The following is a 19,047-nucleotide window of genomic DNA, read 5'->3' as shown; positions in this document are numbered from 1 at the left end:
TTAAATTCATTTGGTTCATAAGTTCTGTTAGTTTCAATGTGTCTTTGTTTAGTTTGTGTTTCCATCATCTGTCCATTGATGAAAGTGGAGTGTTGAAGTCTCCCACTATTGTTGTGTGAGGTGCAATGTGTGCTTTGAGCTTTAGTAAAGTTTCTTTTATGAATGTGGGTGCCCTTGCATTTGGTGCATAGATATTCAGAATTGAGAGTTATTCTTGGTAGATTTTTCCTTTGATGAGTATAAAGTATAGCTTCTCAAATTTAAACAATTGTAGAGACAACTGACTACCTGGACAGCCCCCTAATTCTTCAAAGCATTATTGAATTAGTCTTCAGCCTTCTGGCCTAGGACCATTAGACAGATCTTTGCAAAGCAGAATTATTAAGGACTGCTTACTCTGTCTCGGCAGTGCCAACAGCTGACTAATCTGCATAATATATCCTTTTCCTGGAAAGTATTTTGTCTGCACATTGAAACAGGCAATTTCTGCTCAATGGCTACTTTGCCTGGAGGTGAAGATGCTCAATTTCTTCTTTGAACCAAGAAGGGGATGCTGTCAGGAGCAGACATGTCTCATTGTCAAATGATTAAATATCAAAACACCCTTTTATAATTAAATCAGAATCTAAGACAACCATGAGTTTGCTATCTGGCCCTTAAGTTATATTGCTTAATCATCTAAAAACAGTTTGTTATAGCAGTTATTAGGACTCTTGCCTTCCACATGGTGTGTCATCTGTTGTGTGTTGCTTTCACTACCCTGCCTAAGTTCTGGGAATGGGCTGGACTACCAGCCTCCACCCAACTTCACTTAAATCTCCAGATAAAATACACGCACAAGATGCTCATTTTCAATGTGTCTTCTGACACAATTGCTGGGTACTACTATCTCAAGCCTGGAAAAGTGTGCCCTTATCAACATTCTTATCTCCACACCTCTTGACTTGCCCTGGACTTTAGTTGGTTCATTACAACTGACAGCACATTCAGGTACCAAGAATCAGGAGTAGACCTGGGGGATTTTTAACAAAAGACATAGGTTTGGGTCATTCCTCAAGGAAGAATGCCAATCTTTATTCTTCTCTGCTCAATTTATACTGAGTAGCCTGGGGGGATAAAAAATATATAAGGAGGAAACCGCCAATTGGGGCTGACTCATAGCCACCTGCTAAAGTGGCCAACAGCAAAGGGCAGGATGTTTTTTCTCACAAAACACAACATCTTGTCTTGAAGCAAACAGGTTCTGCAAAGAGACATCCAGGTAGGGGTCTGTATCCAACAACACTGACAGCCTGTCTGTAGGAGCAGCCTGTATGGCCACTCTGTTTTGAGATCTCACATGGCTGGTCAACTTTTCTCCATAAGAAGCCTGGCAAACTCTGTCTCTCCTCCCTTGCATCTGTCTCTCTTCCTCAGTCCGGCCTATCCTTCTGCCCAGTAATTGGCCCATGGCTTGGTTCCCTGACCAGGAATCGAACCCTGGCCGAGTTGGTGAGAGTGCCAAATCTTAACCATTAGACACTCAACACTGTCATGCTCCATTCATATTCCTTATTTTCTAACTCAGTCCTCTTCTGACCATAGACTCACCCATGCACACCAAGGGGGACAAGTTCGTCTCAAGCTCCATGTATCTGAATCATAGTCATGCACAGCCATGGATTACTAACCCAATTTTAGTAGGTGTATATTGAATCTCTCACTCTAGGGCTGAAACTCTGATGTTTGAATTTCTCACTATCCTGGCTGTAACAATAGAATTAAAAAGAAACCATAGAAGATATTCAATACATTGGTTATATCTTAAGAGGTACATTTTTTCTCTTCAATGTCTGCATTTCCTCTTTATCATTAAATCATGGTCCAATTTGCCTATTAGTTTTCTCAGGTTACCTTACGGCTACATCTAAAAACAAAACAAAACAAAACAAGAACAAAAAACCCAAGCCAAAGAAAACAACCAAACAACCCTTTCTTATTTCTTGTTTCCTTCTGGAATATTTACCATTACCGTTCATCTACTATATTCTGTTTTCTATAGACCCTTCTTAATACTAATGCTTCATTCCAGCTTATCACAAACAGAACATATGGTCTCTTCCTGTGTCCCCATTGGTACATTTAGTGACATCCTAAGAATATGAATTCTGCTTGCCAACACAATGGTTCCCATTTTTATGTATTTAAAAACTCCCTCCCCCCTGTACTGGCTTTGCTTTGCTTGGCACATATATTCTTTCAAAACTGTGAGAGAATACTTTAGTTCTAATTTCTAATGTCGACTAGGCAGAAATGTTGAATTCCTGTATAGGATGGAAGAGCATTCTAGAGAGAATACAGAGTGATCAGGGAAAAGATCACAGAACTGGGTAGAACCTGGTTCTGTGTTAAGGGTACGGTGAGCACAGTGCACTCTCCACACTCTCTATCAGATTGGCTCTCGATGATTACCTACATATTGTGTATATCCCTAAGGACTCCTGTCGGTAGCTTGGGCCAACACATGTTGGTTCAGTTTGGTGAACATGTTCTGGGACCTTTAAGAGGTGCAATCCTTAGGCAATTTGTGGTTGTCCTCAGAAGGGAATATAAGATATGACTTTGTCTTTGGCTTTCTGTTTAGAAATGTGATCTAGTGCTTTCTTTGCTATATATTCCCAGTGTTGTATCACCATTGATTATGAAATCTTCTAAGTGCAGAGTTGATGCCAGGCACCATGTCCTTGCAGTTACAGAACTGAGTGCTAAGTAGTCATATTTTCTTTATAAAGTTAGCCTGCCTGAGGAACTTCATGGTTGAAAATAAAAAGCATGTTCAAACACCTTCTAATTTAGGCTTACTATCTAGCATACTGGGCAAACCGTGGGTACTCTGCATGTTTCTTTCTTTCTTTTATTGGTTATTTTATTTATTTACATTTCAAATGTTATCCCCCTTCCTCTTTTCCCTTCCACAAACCCCCATCCCATCCACACCCCTGCTTCTATGACAGTGCTCTTCCACCCACTCATCTACTCCCACCTCACTGCCCTAGCATTCCCCTATGCTGGGGCATGGAGTCTCCATAGGACCAAGGGCCTCCCCTCACATTGATGCCAGATAAGGCAATTCTCTGCTACATATGTAGGAGGAGCCATGGACCCACCCATGCATGCTCTTTGGCTGGTGGTCCCTGGGAGTTCTATGGGGTCCAGTTAGTTAATATTGCTTTTCTTTCTATGTGGTTGCAATTCCCTTAAGCTTCTTCAGTTCTTCCCCTAACTCTTCTATTGGGGTCCCCATGATCAGTCCAATGGGTGGCTGTATCTGTATCTGTCTCAGTCAGGTACTGGTAGAGCCTCTCAGAAGTCAGCTGTACGAGGCTCCTGTCGGCAAGCGCTTGTTGCCATCAGCAATAGTGTCTGGGCTTGGTGTCTGCAGATGGGATAGATTCCTAGGTGGAGCATTCTCTGGATGGCCTTTTCTTCAGTCCCTGTTCCACTCTTTGTCCCTGCATTTCCTTTTAACAGGAACAATTCTGAGTTAATATTTTTGAGATGGGTGGGTTGCCCCATCCCTCAACTGGGGGCCATGCCTAGCCTCTGGATATGATCTCTACAGGTAATTCCTCCTCTTTGTTGGATATTTTAGCTAATGTCATTCCCGTTGGGTCTTGGGAGCCTCTTGCTTTGCAGTTATCTGAGACTTTCTAGTGGTTACCCCTGTTTCCCATCCTCCACTGCTACACACCTCTGTTCAGTTTTCTGACCCTCTGTACTTCTCTCTACCCTGTCTCCTCCCACCCCTGATCCTGTCCCCTTTCCCTCCCTTTCATCTCTCCCTCCTAAATTCCTCCCTCCCTCTACCTCCTGTGATTATTTTGTTCCCCCTTCTAAGTAAGGATTGAAACATCCACACTTTGGTCTTCTTACTTCTTGAGCTTCATATGGTCTGTGAGTTGTATTGTAGGTATTCTGAGCTTTTTGCCTATTATCCACTTATCAGTGAGTACATACCATGTGCGTTCTTTTGTGACTGGATCACTCAGGATTAAATTTTCTAGTTCCATCCATTTGCCTAAAAATTTCATGAAGTAATTGTTTTTATTAGCTGGGTAGTAGTACTCCATTGTGTAAATGTACCACATTTTCTGTATCCATTCCTCTGTTCAAGGACATCTGGGTTCTTTCTAGCTTCTGGCTATTATAAATAAGGCTGCTATGAACATAGTGGAGCATGAGTCCTTGTTATATGTTGGAACATCTTTTAGGTATACATCCAGGAATGGTTATAGATGGGTCCTCATTTAGTACTATGTCAAGTTTTCTGAGGAATTGCCAGTCTGATTTCCAAAATGGTTGTACCAGCTTGCAATCCCACTAGCAATGGAGGAGTGTTACTTTTTCTCTATTTCCTCAGCCAGCATGTACTGTCACCTGAGTTTTTGATCTTGGTCATTCTGTCTGGCATGAGGTGGAATCTCAGGGTCATTTTGATTTGCATTTCCCTGATGACTAAGGACGTTGACCATTTCTTTAGATGCTTCTCAGCCATTCAAGATTCTTCATTTTTAATAGGATTATTTGATTCTCTGGAGTCTAACTTCTTGAATTCTTTACATCTGTTGTATATTAGCCCTCTCTTGGATGTAGGGTGGTAAAGATCTTTTCCCAATCTATAGGATGTCATTTTGTCCTGTTGACAGTGTCTTTTGTCTTACAGAAGCTTTTCAATTTTGTGAGATCCCATTTGTTTACAGTTGATCTTAGAGCCTGAGCCATTGGTGTTCTGTTCAGGAAATTTCCCCCTATGTGGAAGTGTTTGAGGCTCTTTTACACTTTCTCTTCTATTAGATTCAGTGTATTTGGTTTTATGTGGAGGTCTTTGATCCACTTGGGCTTGACTTGAGCTTTGTATAAAGAGATAAGAATGGATCAATTTGCATTCTTCTACGTGCTGACCATCACTTGAACCAGCACTATATGTTGAATTTGCTGTCTTTTTTCCACTGGATGGTTTGGCTTCTTTGTCAAAGATCAGGTGAATATGAATGGGTTTAATTCCAGGTCTTCAGTTTTATTCCATTGATCTACCTGTCTGTTTCTGTACCAGTAACATGTGGTTTTTATCATATTGATTTGTAGTAGGGCTTGAGGTCAGGGATGGTGATTCTCCCAGAAGTTCTCTTATTGTTGGGAATAGTTTTTAGTATCCTAGTATTTATTTATTTATTTATTTATTTATCTATTTATTTTTTATTCCAGATGAATTTGAGAATTGCTCTTTCTATCTCTGTGAAGAACTGAGTTGGAATTTTAATGCAAATTGCACTAAATCTGTAGATTGTTTTTGGTAAGATGGCCATTTTTACTATGTTAATCCTGCCAATCCATGAGCATGGGAGATCTTTCCATCTTTTGAAGCCTTCTTCTATTTCTTTCTTCAGGGACTTGAAGTTCTTGTCATACAGATCTTTCATTTGCTTGGTTAGAGTCATACCAAGATATTTTATATTATTTGTTACTATTGTGACAGGTGTCATTTCCCTAATTTCTTTCTAAGTCCAATTACCCTTTGAGTAGAGGAAGGCTACTGATTTGTTTGAATTAATTTTATATCCAGCTACTTTGCAGCTATTGTTTATCAGCTGTAGGCACAACATACCCAAACTTATGGGACACAATGAAAGCAATGCTAAGAGGAAAATTCATAGTTCTGAGTACTTCCATAAGGAAATTGGAGAGATCAAACACTAGCAGCTTGCCAGCACATCTGAAAGCTCTAGAACAAAAAGAAGCAAATACACCCAAGAGGAGTAAAGGGCAGGAAATAACAAACTCAGGGCTGAAATCAACCAAGTAGAAACAAAAAGAATTATAGAAAGAATCAACAAAACCAGGAGCTGGTTCTTTGAGAAAACCAACAAGATAGATAAACCCTTTGCCAGAGTAACCAGGGGGCACAGACATAGTATCTGAATTAACAAAATCAGAAATGAAAAGGGAGATATAACAAGAGAAAGTGAAGAAACTAAAAAAAAAAAAAAAAATCATCAGATCCTACTGTAAAAGCCTACACTTGACAAAATTGAAAAATCTGAATGATTTTATTTTATTTTATTCTTAAAGATTTATTTATTTACTATATGTTAGTACACTGTAGCTGTCTTCAGGCACTCCAGAAGAGAGCATTAGATCTCATTATGGATGGTTGTGAGCCATCATGTGTTTGCTGGGATTTAAACTCATGACCTTCAGAAAAGCAGTCGGTGCTCTTAGCCCCTGGGCCACCTCTCCAGCCAAAAATAGATGATTTTCTAGACAGATACCAGGTACCAAAGTTAAATCAGGATCAGATAAACCATCTAAACAGTCCCATAACCCCTAAAGAAACAGAAGCAGTCATTAATAGTCTCCCAACCAAGAAAAGCCCAGAACAAGATGATTTTAGTGCAGAATTCTATCAGACCTTCAAAGAAGACCTAATACTAATACTCTTCAAACTATTCCACAAAATAGAAACAGAGGGAAGACTACCTAATTAATTCGTTCTCTGAAGCCACAGTTATGCTGAAACCTAAACCACTCAAAAACCCAACAAGGAAAGAGAACTTCAGATCAGTTTTCCTTATGAATATTGATGCAAAAATACTCGATAAAATTCTTGCAAACCAAGTCCAAGAACACATCAAAATAATCATTCACCACGGTCAGGTAGGCTTCATCCCAGGGATGCAGGGATGGTTCAATATACAGAAATCCATCAACATAATCCACTATATAAACAAGCTGCATGTTTCTATACGCAGAAAGAAACAAATATTGGGACTGGTGAGATGGCTCAGAGGTTCAGAGTACTTGATGTTTTTCCATTTGCAGAGGACCTGGATTTGAATCTCAGTATATATGTTGACTGACTCACTATTCTCTGTAACTCCAGTTTCAGGAGGTCTGATTTCCCCTTTTGCCCCAGCACATATGTAGTACACCTATAAACATTCAGGCATATACACATACACATAAAATAAGTAAAATGTTAAAAAAAACCCCACAAATATGTAAGTTCATGAAAATAGGGAGCAAAACATCTTTAGGTCTTAAAGATGGCGAGAGTACAGAGGGAGCAGTGCCCATCCTCTTCCAAGCTTTGAACTTACTTAGAAAAACAAAGATGTGCAAATAGACTATTCTTGGTTTCAAAAAGGAATAAAGGAAAACTAGTTAAATTTAACAAGCCAATGTTTACTGTCAACAAGTTCCCCCCTTCCCCTCCAGACTGGCCTTGAACTCAGAGCTCTACTGTTCCTGCCTCTTGAGTGCTGGAATTAAAGGCATGAACCACACACTCTGTTCAACAACAGATTTTTAACAGATCAAGAACAAATGAGACTGATGTCGTAATAGAAATTTAACAAGAAGTTAAGAACCACACTTATTAATAGCTGAATTTCATGAAACATTTACAGAGCAATCACTACCAATCCTTTTTACATTCTTTCAAAATACAAGTGTAGAGAAAATACTTCCAAATTTATTTTTATGAGGCCATCACTCAGACTCATAGGTCATGCAACAGCACTCCAAGGAAAGCCAGAGGGAACAGACAACGATAATGACAGGTCTGTGTTCCTTGCAAGCCTGTAGATACTAAAATCCTCAATAGATAAGAGCAAACTAAATCAAAAAAGATATACATTGGTTCATTCCCGACTAAAAAAAGTCATAACAAAGTATAGAAGAAAATTATCTCCATACATTAAAGTCCATTTATGAAAAAGCATAGCTCACATCATAAGTAATGGAAAACTGTTAAAGGATTTTAAGACTTGAAAAAAGGTGAATGTCCATTCTTGACAGTTTTTTTTTTTTCAATCTACCACTAGCAAGAATAGTTAGGAATAAAAATGAAAGGAGTCCAAATTGGGTGTTGAGAGAAAGAAAAACAAGCCTGTTTCCTGATAAGAGGTAGAAATCTGTGATGGCGCTACCTACCACAAAGATGTAAGAACAAACCACTTTAATAAACGTTCAGGATACAAAATGAGCATGAAACGCTGTGAGTTTTTATAGCAATGTGATCTATCAAGAACGAGAAAACAATCCCATTTAAGAGTCTTAACACAGCTATATCACACCCTTCTCCTATTGGCTCAGGGACCATGAAAGAAAGTCCAGAGACTACTTAGAGTCAGTGAGACACCATCTTCCCAATGGGAGAACTGCAGCAGCCATGAACTCACTGCTGCTGTGATTGTTACGCGCTAATCTCTCTGGAACCAAGTTCCTTTAGCATTTGTTAGACCAGACCAAGGCAGGAGGAAAAACGCAACCTTGGGGAATCTCATTTGCCAAGAGGCTCCGCATCTTCCCAGGGAGCATCCTTTCACGCCAAGGTGGAGGGAGGGGAATGGCTCTGGGACCGCGCAGATTGCTGCCTCACACCGGATCGCCAGGGTTGTAATAGCCGCCAGATAAGGGTGTCGGAGGACGTGCATCTGGGTGCATAGCTGGGTATGTACCCACACCGTGGTCTAGCGAACGGCGGATGTTCCACGTAGGCCGTGTAACGAGTGACCGGAAACGCTCTATGGATGCTCCAGTGGCGCAATCGGTTAGCGCGCGGTACTTATAGAACAGTGTGTGCGTGCGGGAGCGATGCCGAGGTTGTGAGTTCGAGCCTCACCTGGAGCACTGTTTTCGTAGACCCTTCAGGAGCCCCACCCACTCCCACTGCATACTTTTAGTGACGGTAGCGTAAGGTCTTTAACTTGTCATTAATCAGACTGTACTGGATTTGTTACAAATTAATTTTAGAATCAGCATTTAATTATTTTTAGAATCCAGCAACGACAAATGATTGAGTTAGACCGCCGCCTTCCCTGTCTTGCTATCATGCGCTGGCTTGGGGAAAAATACAGTAGGATTATGGTGGCAGGTTCAGCTTCTCTTGTTTTTTCCAGCGCAAACGAAAAGTCACATGACAGCGGTGGTGGAATGGGAAGATGGGGAGAATCTGTTTTCAGCTTCCTGGGAGTCTCCAACTACTTTTAGATTGTCTATAACAGGCTGCTTCCCCTCTTCTGTAAATCTATCTATTCATATGCTTTTAAATGTTGTGATACATTAGAATGTTAGGACAAAGCGGGCTGTAGTTGTGTCTCTAGCATTTGAGAATTCTCCTAGCAGAATTACCACTTCTAGGTCAGTTCCAGGTACATAGCAAAATCTGGTTTATTTTATTTTTTAATCACTGGGCAAAACAATTCCTGCTGCATATATACCTTTAGTTCAGGCAGAATGAAGGTAGAATGCAAAGCTTTCCCTTAATGTGCACTCCCAACAGTTAATAACAGGTCATCACTGCAGATCGGGATGAACAGGTGAAGAGCAGCTAGCCATCCTTGGCATCATGGAGTCATGTACTACCATGCAGCCTGTGAACAAGGAGAGAATAACATCTACCTAATAAAAAAATAAAATCTACCCTCTCTCCAAAATCTACCAATAAAAAGGGAACGAGTTATAAGAAAGGAGAACAATCCAGGTTGCTCTGATTTCTGGACAAGAATTGCTTATAACGATGGAGTTGGGACGTTAGAGGGAGCACTTGTGACATTTACATACACAGCCACAGACCACTGCTCCACCTATGAAACTCTGAAGGATGACATTTCAGAGGAGGGAGAGAGAGAAAGAGAGAGAGAGAGAGAGAGAGAGAGAGAGAGAGAGAGAGAGAGAGAGAGAACCATTTAATTATGTAATTATGTTTGGATGACAGCATATAACAATATCCACTATATACTTCAATTCCAGATCTGTTCATGCTGTTGTAGCTTTGTAACTTGGCAGAAAATTAAAGATACCAAAGAACTTGCCATAATGTCTGTGGCTTGAGCTTTCTCCACCGGGTTGTCCTGGGACTGATGGTGACAACCTGGTCCACACTGAGGAGACAGGTAAAATGCTCAGATACTGCTGGTGATAGTGGGTCCAGTGCGGTGCTACATAGGACTCTTCAGTGTCTGAGGAGCAGTGTTTGGGGAGGAGCTGTTGACATTAGATTAGAAATGCTTCTCTTCACTTTTACCCCTTTACCCTGGCATCACTTTTACCCCTGTACTCTGGCATCACTTTTACCCCTTTACTCTGGCATCACTTTTACCCCTTTACCCTGGCATCACTCTCTCTGTTTATTAAAATGACACTTTGTAGCTGAGCAGGACTGTTTGCCTCTGTAATACACCCTTGGGAGGCGGAGGCAAGAGAACTGCAACTTTGAAGCCAGGCAGTTCCTACTTGTGAGACTTTGTGTCCTGTGTTTCTTTAAAGGAAAAAAAAATAGCTTATATGTCCTTGCACATGAGTAAAATTTAAACCCAGCATCAGTTTATAAATTACATAAAGTCCATTTTTGTGGCTGGATACATATGGATTTCCTTTTTATGTTTGTCCTCTCCTGCTCCTCTTCTCTCTCTCCTTCCCACCCATATGGGTGTATTTTTTTCTGCTCCCATCCCTACTTCAGATCAGGGTCTCACTCTGAAGCCCAGGCGGTCTTTGAACTCTCTGTGTAAGCCAGGCTGGCCTTAAATTCATGGCAACTCTCCTGCCTTAGTCTCCCAAGTGCTTATGGATAGAAGCTACTATTTAATTACTTTAATTACTACGGTTTTTGTTTTATTATTTGGTCATTGCATGTTGAATAAGTGGGTGCTCTTTTTCCTCTGGCTGCTTCCTGCTGATATAGGGGCATCATTGTTAGGGACCCAAGGCAGTTGGAATACTGGTCAAGGCCTGGAAGGTCAGGCTCTGCAGTTTCATGTCCCAGCTTTATCAGACCTCGTGGGGGCTAAGGAAGTATAGGCAGCCTTGGGGCGGTTTTTGAGGTTGGACTACCTGCAGCTCGTTGCCTTGGAGCCATCTAGGTTGTAGATTTCAAGGGAACACCTGGGCTGCTGAGCTGCTGGAGCAGTCTGTTAATGATTTGAAACCTACTGGGACAGATAGACTAGGGACAGATAGAAGGTAAGGTTAAGGATTATAGGGAACACTTTTTTATCTTAGGTGTACGTTTGAAACTTTTAGGTTTATGGTCTTAATAGTTGGGGAAAAGGAGTTCCAAGAACGGGGAAAGGGAGAGGGATCCAACCCTGAGAACAGGGAAAGGGGGAGGAGTCCAACCCTGAGAAGGGGGGCAAGGGGGAGAGGGGCCCAACCCCGAGAAATAAGCAGGCAGAGAAACTGAGGCTGTTGGTTTGCAGCAATATATATGTAGAGTCCATTTGACCTGAGAGGAGGTGATTTAAGTCGATTTTCTGAAACTTAACAATTTTCCAAATTTACAAAAAGATAAAAGTTTTAGCATTGTTTGTAATCTGTACTGAAATCCACATTGTAGGAAGGGCAGTAGACTTATGTTTTGAGTTATAGTAAAAGTTTGGGGAAAGGGCTGGAGAGATGGCTCAGTGATTAAGAGCACCGACTGTTCTTCCAAAGGTCCTGAGTTCAAATCCCAGCAACCACATGGTGGCTCACAACCATCCATAATGAGATCTGACACCCTCTTCTGGAGTGTCCAAAAACAGCTACTATTATACTTATGTATAATAAATAAATAAATCTTAAAAAAAAGTTTGGGGAAGAAAACAATAGTAAAGAGAGAGAGAGAGAAAGAGAGAGGTGGGGGAGGGAACTAACAAATCTGAAACTTTTTATATACCCTAAATTATTTCATTTTTCTAAAACCTTTACAAGTTATCTAAGCTTTTATATCCTTAGGCCTTATTTCTTTAGACCTTACAACATTTTTTTAGACCTTTTTAATTTGTATTTACAGACTTTCACAATTTCCTTAGGATTTAAAACACTTCTTAGACCTTTGTAACTTATATTTTCACACTTTAAAATATTTTCTTAGACTCTCATTATTTTAGACCTTTTGAACTTGATAAGTGTGTAAGGTATGGGGTTGTATGGTGGAGATGGGCTACTCTACTGACATACTTTGTAGGCTTGGGTTAGGTTGTGTAAAAGGTTTTATCTGCTGGGGTGAAAGTCAGGTGGATCTGGGGAAAGGATAGAAGGGATTTGGTATTAGAGTGAAATATATAATGTAGGTAGTGAACTATGTCCTGGGTGAAATGGATAATGTATGGTGAGCAGGTGGGGTATAGAAACTGGCTGGATATAAAAGAATGAATGATAGGTTTGAGGCCTCTGTGGCTGGTTAAGGATAGGGGGTATTGGGGCTTGGAGATGTAGCCAAAACATCTTTTTTGTTTGTTTGTTTGTTTGTTTGTTTTTGAGACAGGGTTTCTCTGTATAGCCCTGGCTGTCCTGGAACTCACTCTGTAGACCAGGCTGGCCTCGCACTCAGAAATCCGCCTGCCTCTGCCTCCAAAGTGCTGGGATTAAAGGCGTGGACCACCACTGCCTGGCCTTTTTATACCTTCTTTAACAGAAGTTCTTTAGAAAATTACCTCAGAGATAAAATGTTACATGAAACAGGAGTTACAGAAGGATCTTGATATTAAGTTCAAATCAGTGTTTCATTCTAAAATGCTCATTAAAAGTTCAAAGCAACATTTTTTTTTCATGGCCTTGACTTATCATAGTGTACACTTGTGGCTTTATCCTTGGACCTAAATGTTTTTCCTTGAACACAATTTGTCCCAAGTGTACTTCTCTTTTTAGTGTGATTATAAAGCTCATTATATTTCTTATTATGTAGCCTTTACTTACTATAAGAGGAGTGGGCACCTTCTATCCCTAATTCTAACTTTATTACAACTTTCTAGAAAGCAACTACTAATACCATCTCTAAAAAACTTTCTTCGTAAAATTATTTGAATCAAATCAGGAATTCTGTAAAATCATTTCATCTAGACAGCATTAATTTGTGAAAGTTCATCTTTATGTCGATCAGCAGGAAATCTGATCAACAGGGTGGGCTAATGCCCAGGGATTATTATATTAATTTAATAATGACAGGAAAGGCATATCAGCTTTCCCAAGGGGAAGTTTCTTTGGAAACTTGCCATCCAGCTCACCCATCGAAGACCATGCAAAGATGGTGGGCCACCTCTAGGAAGGCCACCAGCTAGCCCTAGCCTGTCCTAAATGGCTTCTGACAGGGAGGCTGGGGAGGAGACGAGTCTCCTCTTCCTTCTTTCCATGTGTCCACAACATTGTAAAGGTTGTCACTTTGTTTGGCTATCTAGGGAGTATGAGGACCATTCTTGAGTGGCTAGATGCCCTAGTAATGCTGGGCATGACATAGAATCTTTAGGAGACATCCTAGAGGCTTATCAGTAGGGATAGAGAGAACAATTCCCCCTTGCTAGTGGTGGCTGTGAGCCAAGGTCAGAGTCAAAGGCATCCCCCTAGGAGGTCTCTAGGAGGGAGGGGTTGTCATCCAAGCACCATCCCCAAGAGAGGGACACAATAGTCCATGGATCTGTCCACAGACTTCAAGACAGAGCAGGGATGCCCCCAGTTCTCAAAGGTCATCACACAGTGTCCCAGGGAATTTTTAGAATGGCTACTGAGGGAAAACTCACCAATTAGCTGGCTGTTGGATGAAGGGAACAAGCATTAGATTGTCAGGAAAGTGTAGGAACGAGGCTGGGAAGTCCTGTATACCAATCTGAGTTGTGATCCTAGTCATGGCATCAAATTAAAGGGGGCCTTGGAGTTAGGACAGAACACATCCACACACCAAGTTCTCAGCACAAATGAGATTACCTCAGATGGTACAAGCTGTCTTAGAGGTGGCTGCCTCTGGACCAGACAAAGGCAGGAACAGGAGTGATTATTTTATTAGAGATTTTCTTTATTTACATTTCAAATGTTATCCCCCTTCCTGGTTTCCCCTCCAAAAACCCCTTATCCCCTTCCCGTCCCCCTGCTCACCAACCCACCCACTCCAGTTTCCTGGCCCTGGCATTCCCCTACACTGGGGCATAGAGCCTTCACAGGACCAAGGGCCTCTCCTCCCATTGATGACCGAGAAGGCTAACCTCTGCTACATATGCAGCTGGAGCCATGAGTCCCACCATGTGTACTCTTTGGTTGGTGGTTTAGTCTCTGGGAGCTCTGGGGGTACTGGTTAGTTCATATTGTTGTTCCTCCTATGGGGCTGCAAACCCCTTCAGCTTGTAGGAGTGATTTTTTGTTTTTGTTTTTGTTTTGTTTTTTGTTTGTTTTGTTTTGTTTTGTCTTGAGACAGGGTTTTTCTGTGTAGCCCTGGCTGTCCTGGAACCCACTCTGTAGAACAGGCTGGCCTTGAACTCAGAAACTGGCCTGCCTCTGCCTCCCAAGTGCAGGGATTAAAGGCGTGCGCCACTGCTGCCTGGAGGAGTGATTTTTTAGAAGAAAAAGAGGAAGTCTGTGGTAGGATCAGTTGTTAACACTGGTCCATGTTAGTCAGTGCAGCCAAACAATAAACTTTGATTGCTGGATCTTGGTGTTCTCATTGCTGGTCCTTGGGATTTTAGTCAGGTATAAGGAAGTGGCCAAATAAGGGAATAGATGTTGGGGGCTAGCTTCAGGAATGCGTTCTAACAGTTTATCGAGTGAGAGGGAAGTGGGCAAGATGATGCCATGTCTGCCACACTCAGGCCTGTTAGAGAACTATTCAGCTCTTACAGTTTCTCTATGAAATAATGAGCAGCATTTTTCTGTTGTAATCCTTTTTTTTATTGGCTATTTTATGTATTTACATTTCAAATCTTATCCTCTTTCCTGGTTTCCCTTCTGGATGCTCCCCTATCCCATCACCCTTCCTCTGCTTCTATGGAGATGCTCCCCCTCCCACACACCCACTCTCACTTCACCACCCTGGCATTCCCCCACACTGGGACATAGAGTCTTCACAGGACCAAGGGCCTCCCCTCCTACTGATGCCAGACAATGCCATCCTCTGTTACATATAGGACTGGAGCCATTCTTTCCTCCATGTGTACTCTTTGGTTGGTGGTTTAGTCTCTGAGAGCTCTGGGGGGTCTGATTGGTTGATATTGTTGTTTGTCCTATGGGGTTGTAATCCTCTTCAGCTCCTTGGGTCCTTTCTCTAGCTCCTTCATTGGGGACCCTGTGCTCAGTCCAATGGTTGGCTGAGAGCATCCGCCTCTGTATTTGTCAGGCTCTGGCAGAGCCTCTCAGGAGACAGCTGTAACAGGCTGCTGTCAGCAAGCATGTGTTGGCATCCTCTGTAGTGTCTGGGTTTGGTGTCTGTATATGGGATGGCTCCTCAGGTGAGGCAGTCTCTGAATGGCCTTTCCTTCAGTCTTTGCTCCACACTTTGTCCCCGTATTTCGTTTGGACAGGAGGCCTTCTGGGTTAAGAATTTGGAGATGAGTGGGTGGCCCAACTGGGGGCCTTGCCTAACCTCTGGGTATGGTCTTTACAGGATGTCATCTCTGTTGGGTCCTGGTAGCCTCTTGCTTTCCTGGCATCTGGGACTTGCTGGTGGCTACCCCCAGTTCCCCACCCCCCTTTGCTACATATCTCTGTTCAAATTTCTGACCCTCTGTATATCATCGTCTCCTCTCATACCTGATCCTGCCCCTTTCCCCCCTCTTCTTTTCCTCCCAAGTCCCTCCCACCCTCTACCTCCTGTGAGGATTTTTGTTCCCACTTTTAAGAAGGACTGAAGCTTCCAAACTTTGGTCTTCCTTCTTCTTGAGCTTCATATGGTCTGTGAATTGTATCTTGGGTATTTTGAGCTTCTGGGCTAATATTCACTTATCAGTGAGTGCACACCATGTGTATTCTTTTGTGTCTGGTTACCTCACTCAGGACGATATTTTCCAGTTCTACCCATTTGCCTAAGAATTTGATGAAGTCATTGTTTTTAATAGCTGAGTAGTACTCCGTTGTGTAAATGTACCACATTTTCTGTATCCATTCCTCTGTTCAAGGACATCTGGGTTCTTTCCAGCTTCTGACTATTATAAAGAAGGCTGCTATGAACATAGTGGAGCATGTGTCCTTATTACATGTTGGAGCATCTTCTGGGTATATGCCCAGGAGTGGTATAGCTGTGTCCTCAGGTAGTACTATGTCCCATTTTCTGAGGAACCGCCAGATTGATTTCTAGAGTGGTTGTACCAGCTTGCAATCCTACCAACAATGGAGGAGTGTTCCTTTTTTTCCACATCCTTGCCAGCATGTACTGTCATCTGAGTTTTTGATCTTAACCATTCTGTCTGGTGTGAGGTAGAATCTCAGGGTCGTTTTGATTTGCATTTCCCTGATGACTAAGGATGTTGAACATTTCTTTAGGTTTTTCTTGTTCATTAGACATTCCTCAGTTGAGAATTTTCTTTTTTTTTTTTTTTTTTTTTTTTTTTTTTTTTTTTTTTTTTTTTTTTTTGGTTTTTCGAGACAGGGTTTCTCTCTGTAACCCTGGCTGTCCTGGTACTCACTATGTAGACCAGGCTGGCCTCGAACTCGGAAATCCGCCTGCCTCCGCCTCCCAAGTGCTAGGATTAAAGGCGTGCGCCACCACCGCCCGGCTCAGTTGAGAATTTTCTATTTAGCTCTGTACCCCATTTTTGATAGGGTTATTTGGTTTTCTGGAGTCTTTCTTGAGTTCTTTGCATATATTGGATATTAGACCTCTATCGGATGTAGGATTGGTAAAGATCTTTTCCCAATCGGTTGGTTGCCATTTTGTCCTATTGACAGTGTTCTTTGCCTTACAGAAGCTTTGCAATCTTATGAGGTCCCATTTGTCAATTCTTGATCTTAGAGCAGAAGCCATTGGTGTTCTGTTCAGGAACTTTTCCTCTGTGCCCATGTGTTTGAGACTTTTCCCCACTTTCTCTTCTATTAGATTCAGTGTATCTGGCTTTATGTGGAGGTCTTTGATCTACTTGGATTTGAGCTTTGTAAAAGGAGATAAGAATGGATCAATGTGCATTCTTCTATATGCTGACTGCCTGTTGAACCAGCACCATTTGTTGAAAATGCTGTCTTTTTTTCACTGGATGGTTTTAGATCCTTTGTCAAAGATCAAGTGATCATAGGTGTGTGGGTTCATTTCTGGGCCATCAGTTCTATTCCATTGATCTACCTGCCTGTCTCTGTACCAATACCATGCAGTTTTTATCACTATTGTTCTGTAATACAGCTTGAGGTCAGGGATGGTCATTCCCCCAGAAGTTCTTTTATTGCTGAGAATAGTTTTTGCTATCCTGTGTTTTTTTTTTGTTATTCCAAATGAATTTGAGAATTGCTCTCTCTAACTCTATGGAGAATTGAGTGGGAATTTTGATGGGGATTGCATTGAATCTGAAGATTGCTTTCAGCAAGATGGCCATTTTTATTAATCCTGCCAATTGGTGAACATGGGAGATTTTTCCATCTTCTGAGATCTTCGATTTTTTTCTTCAGGGACTTGAAGTTATTGTCATACAGATCTTTCACTTGCTTGGTCAGTGTCACCCTAAGGTATTTTATATTATTTGTGACTATTGTGCAGGGTGTTGTTTCCTAATTTCTTTCTAAGTCCAATTATCCTTTGAGTAGAGGAAGGCTATGAATTTGTTTGAGTTAATTTTATATCCTGTCACTTTGCTGAAGTTTTTTTTTTTTTTAATTTATTTTTATTACGTTTAGGAGTTCTCTGGTGGAATTTTTTTGGGTCCCTTAAGTATACTATCATATCATCTGCAAATAGTGATATTGTGACTTCTTTCTTTCCAATTCGTATCCCTTTGACCGACCTCCTTTTGTTGTCTAATTGCTCTGGCTAGGACTTCGTGTACTATATTGAATACGTAGGGCAGCTTTGTCAAATTCTTGATTTTAGTGGGATTGCTTCAAGTTTCTTTCCATTTAGTTTGATGTTGGCTACTGGTTTGTTGTATATTGCTTTTACTATGTTCAGGTATGGGCTTTGATTTCCTGATCTTTCCATGACTTTTACCATAAAAGGGTATTGAAATTTGTCAAAAGCTTTCTTAGAATCTAATGAGAGGATCATGTGGTTTTTTTTCTTTGAGTTTGTTTATATAGTGTATTATGTTGATGGATTTCTGTATATTTAACCATCCCAGTATCCCTGGGATGAAGCCTACTTGATCATGGTGAATGATCATTTCTTATTTGATAAAATAAAGTTTTATTTTCCCAAATGTACAACTGATTGAACCTGTTCATGCATCTTCACCAGCAGCTGGGGCATCTCCACCCTTTGTTTCTGGTGTAAATACTTGGGCTCTGTGTTTTGAAACCAGCTTGGTAAATCCTTTACTAAGTAGCTCCTGAAGGGCTGCCCTGGCCAAGGAGCTTCCTTACAGAGTTTGTCACATGTATCTTTGTCAAACAGAACAAGATTGTTCAGCTTGTCCTGAATTTTTGCCTTTGGACCACTTCTTTTTGGCCTTGCCACCAGATTTATTTACTGGGTCTTTGTCTTTTTTTGGCCCACTTTCTGGCATCTTTCTTTTTTCTTTTTTAAAATATTTATTTATTGTTATATGTAAGTACACTGTAGCTGGCTTCAGAAGAGGGCATCACATGGTTGTGAGCCACCATGTGGATGCTGGGATTTGAACTCAGGACCTTCTGAAGTTAGTGCTCTTAACCACTGAGCCATCTCTCCAGCCTCGGCATCTTTCTTCTTCTTGTCCTCTTTGGGCGGCATTGGGAATCTCAGAGAGTAGTGTCAGTGAATGATCATTTTGACGTGTTCTTGGATTCAGTTTGTGAGAATTTTATTGGGTATTTTTGCATCTATATTCATAAGGGAAATTGGTCTGAAGTTCTCTTTGTGTGGTTTAGGTATAAGCATAATTGTAGCTTCAAAGAAACAGAAGTGCTCCTTCTGTTTCTATTTTGTAGGATAGTTTGAAGAGTATTGGTATTAGGTCTTCTCTGAAGGTCTGGTGGAATTCTGTACTAACATCATCTGGTCCTGGGCTCTTTTTGGTTGGGAGACTTTTAATGTCTGCTTCTATAACTTTAGGGGTTATGGGACTGTTTAGATGATTTATCTGATCCTGGTATCTGTCTAGAAAATCATCCATTTCATCCAAACTTTTCAGTTTTGTTGAGTATAGG

General features: G+C 41.2%; 1 non-coding gene and 1 pseudogene across 1 annotated transcript; one reads left to right on the top strand and one right to left on the bottom strand.

Annotated features, from left to right (window-relative positions):
• The first annotated feature begins 8,572 nt into the window (after positions 1-8,572).
• Positions 8,573-8,670, top strand: Trnai-uau. Its single transcript has 2 exons — positions 8,573-8,610; positions 8,635-8,670. It is a non-coding gene; the product is annotated as a tRNA-Ile (tRNA).
• A 9,470-nt stretch (positions 8,671-18,140) lies between these two features.
• Positions 18,141-18,631, bottom strand: LOC116082728 (annotated as a pseudogene).
• Positions 18,632-19,047: the final 416 nt, after the last annotated feature.

This window comes from Mastomys coucha, unplaced genomic scaffold (genome assembly GCF_008632895.1).
Source record: "Mastomys coucha isolate ucsf_1 unplaced genomic scaffold, UCSF_Mcou_1 pScaffold7, whole genome shotgun sequence".
Classification (NCBI taxonomy): Eukaryota; Metazoa; Chordata; class Mammalia; order Rodentia; family Muridae; genus Mastomys; species Mastomys coucha.
This window is presented reverse-complemented; position numbering and strand designations above follow the sequence as displayed.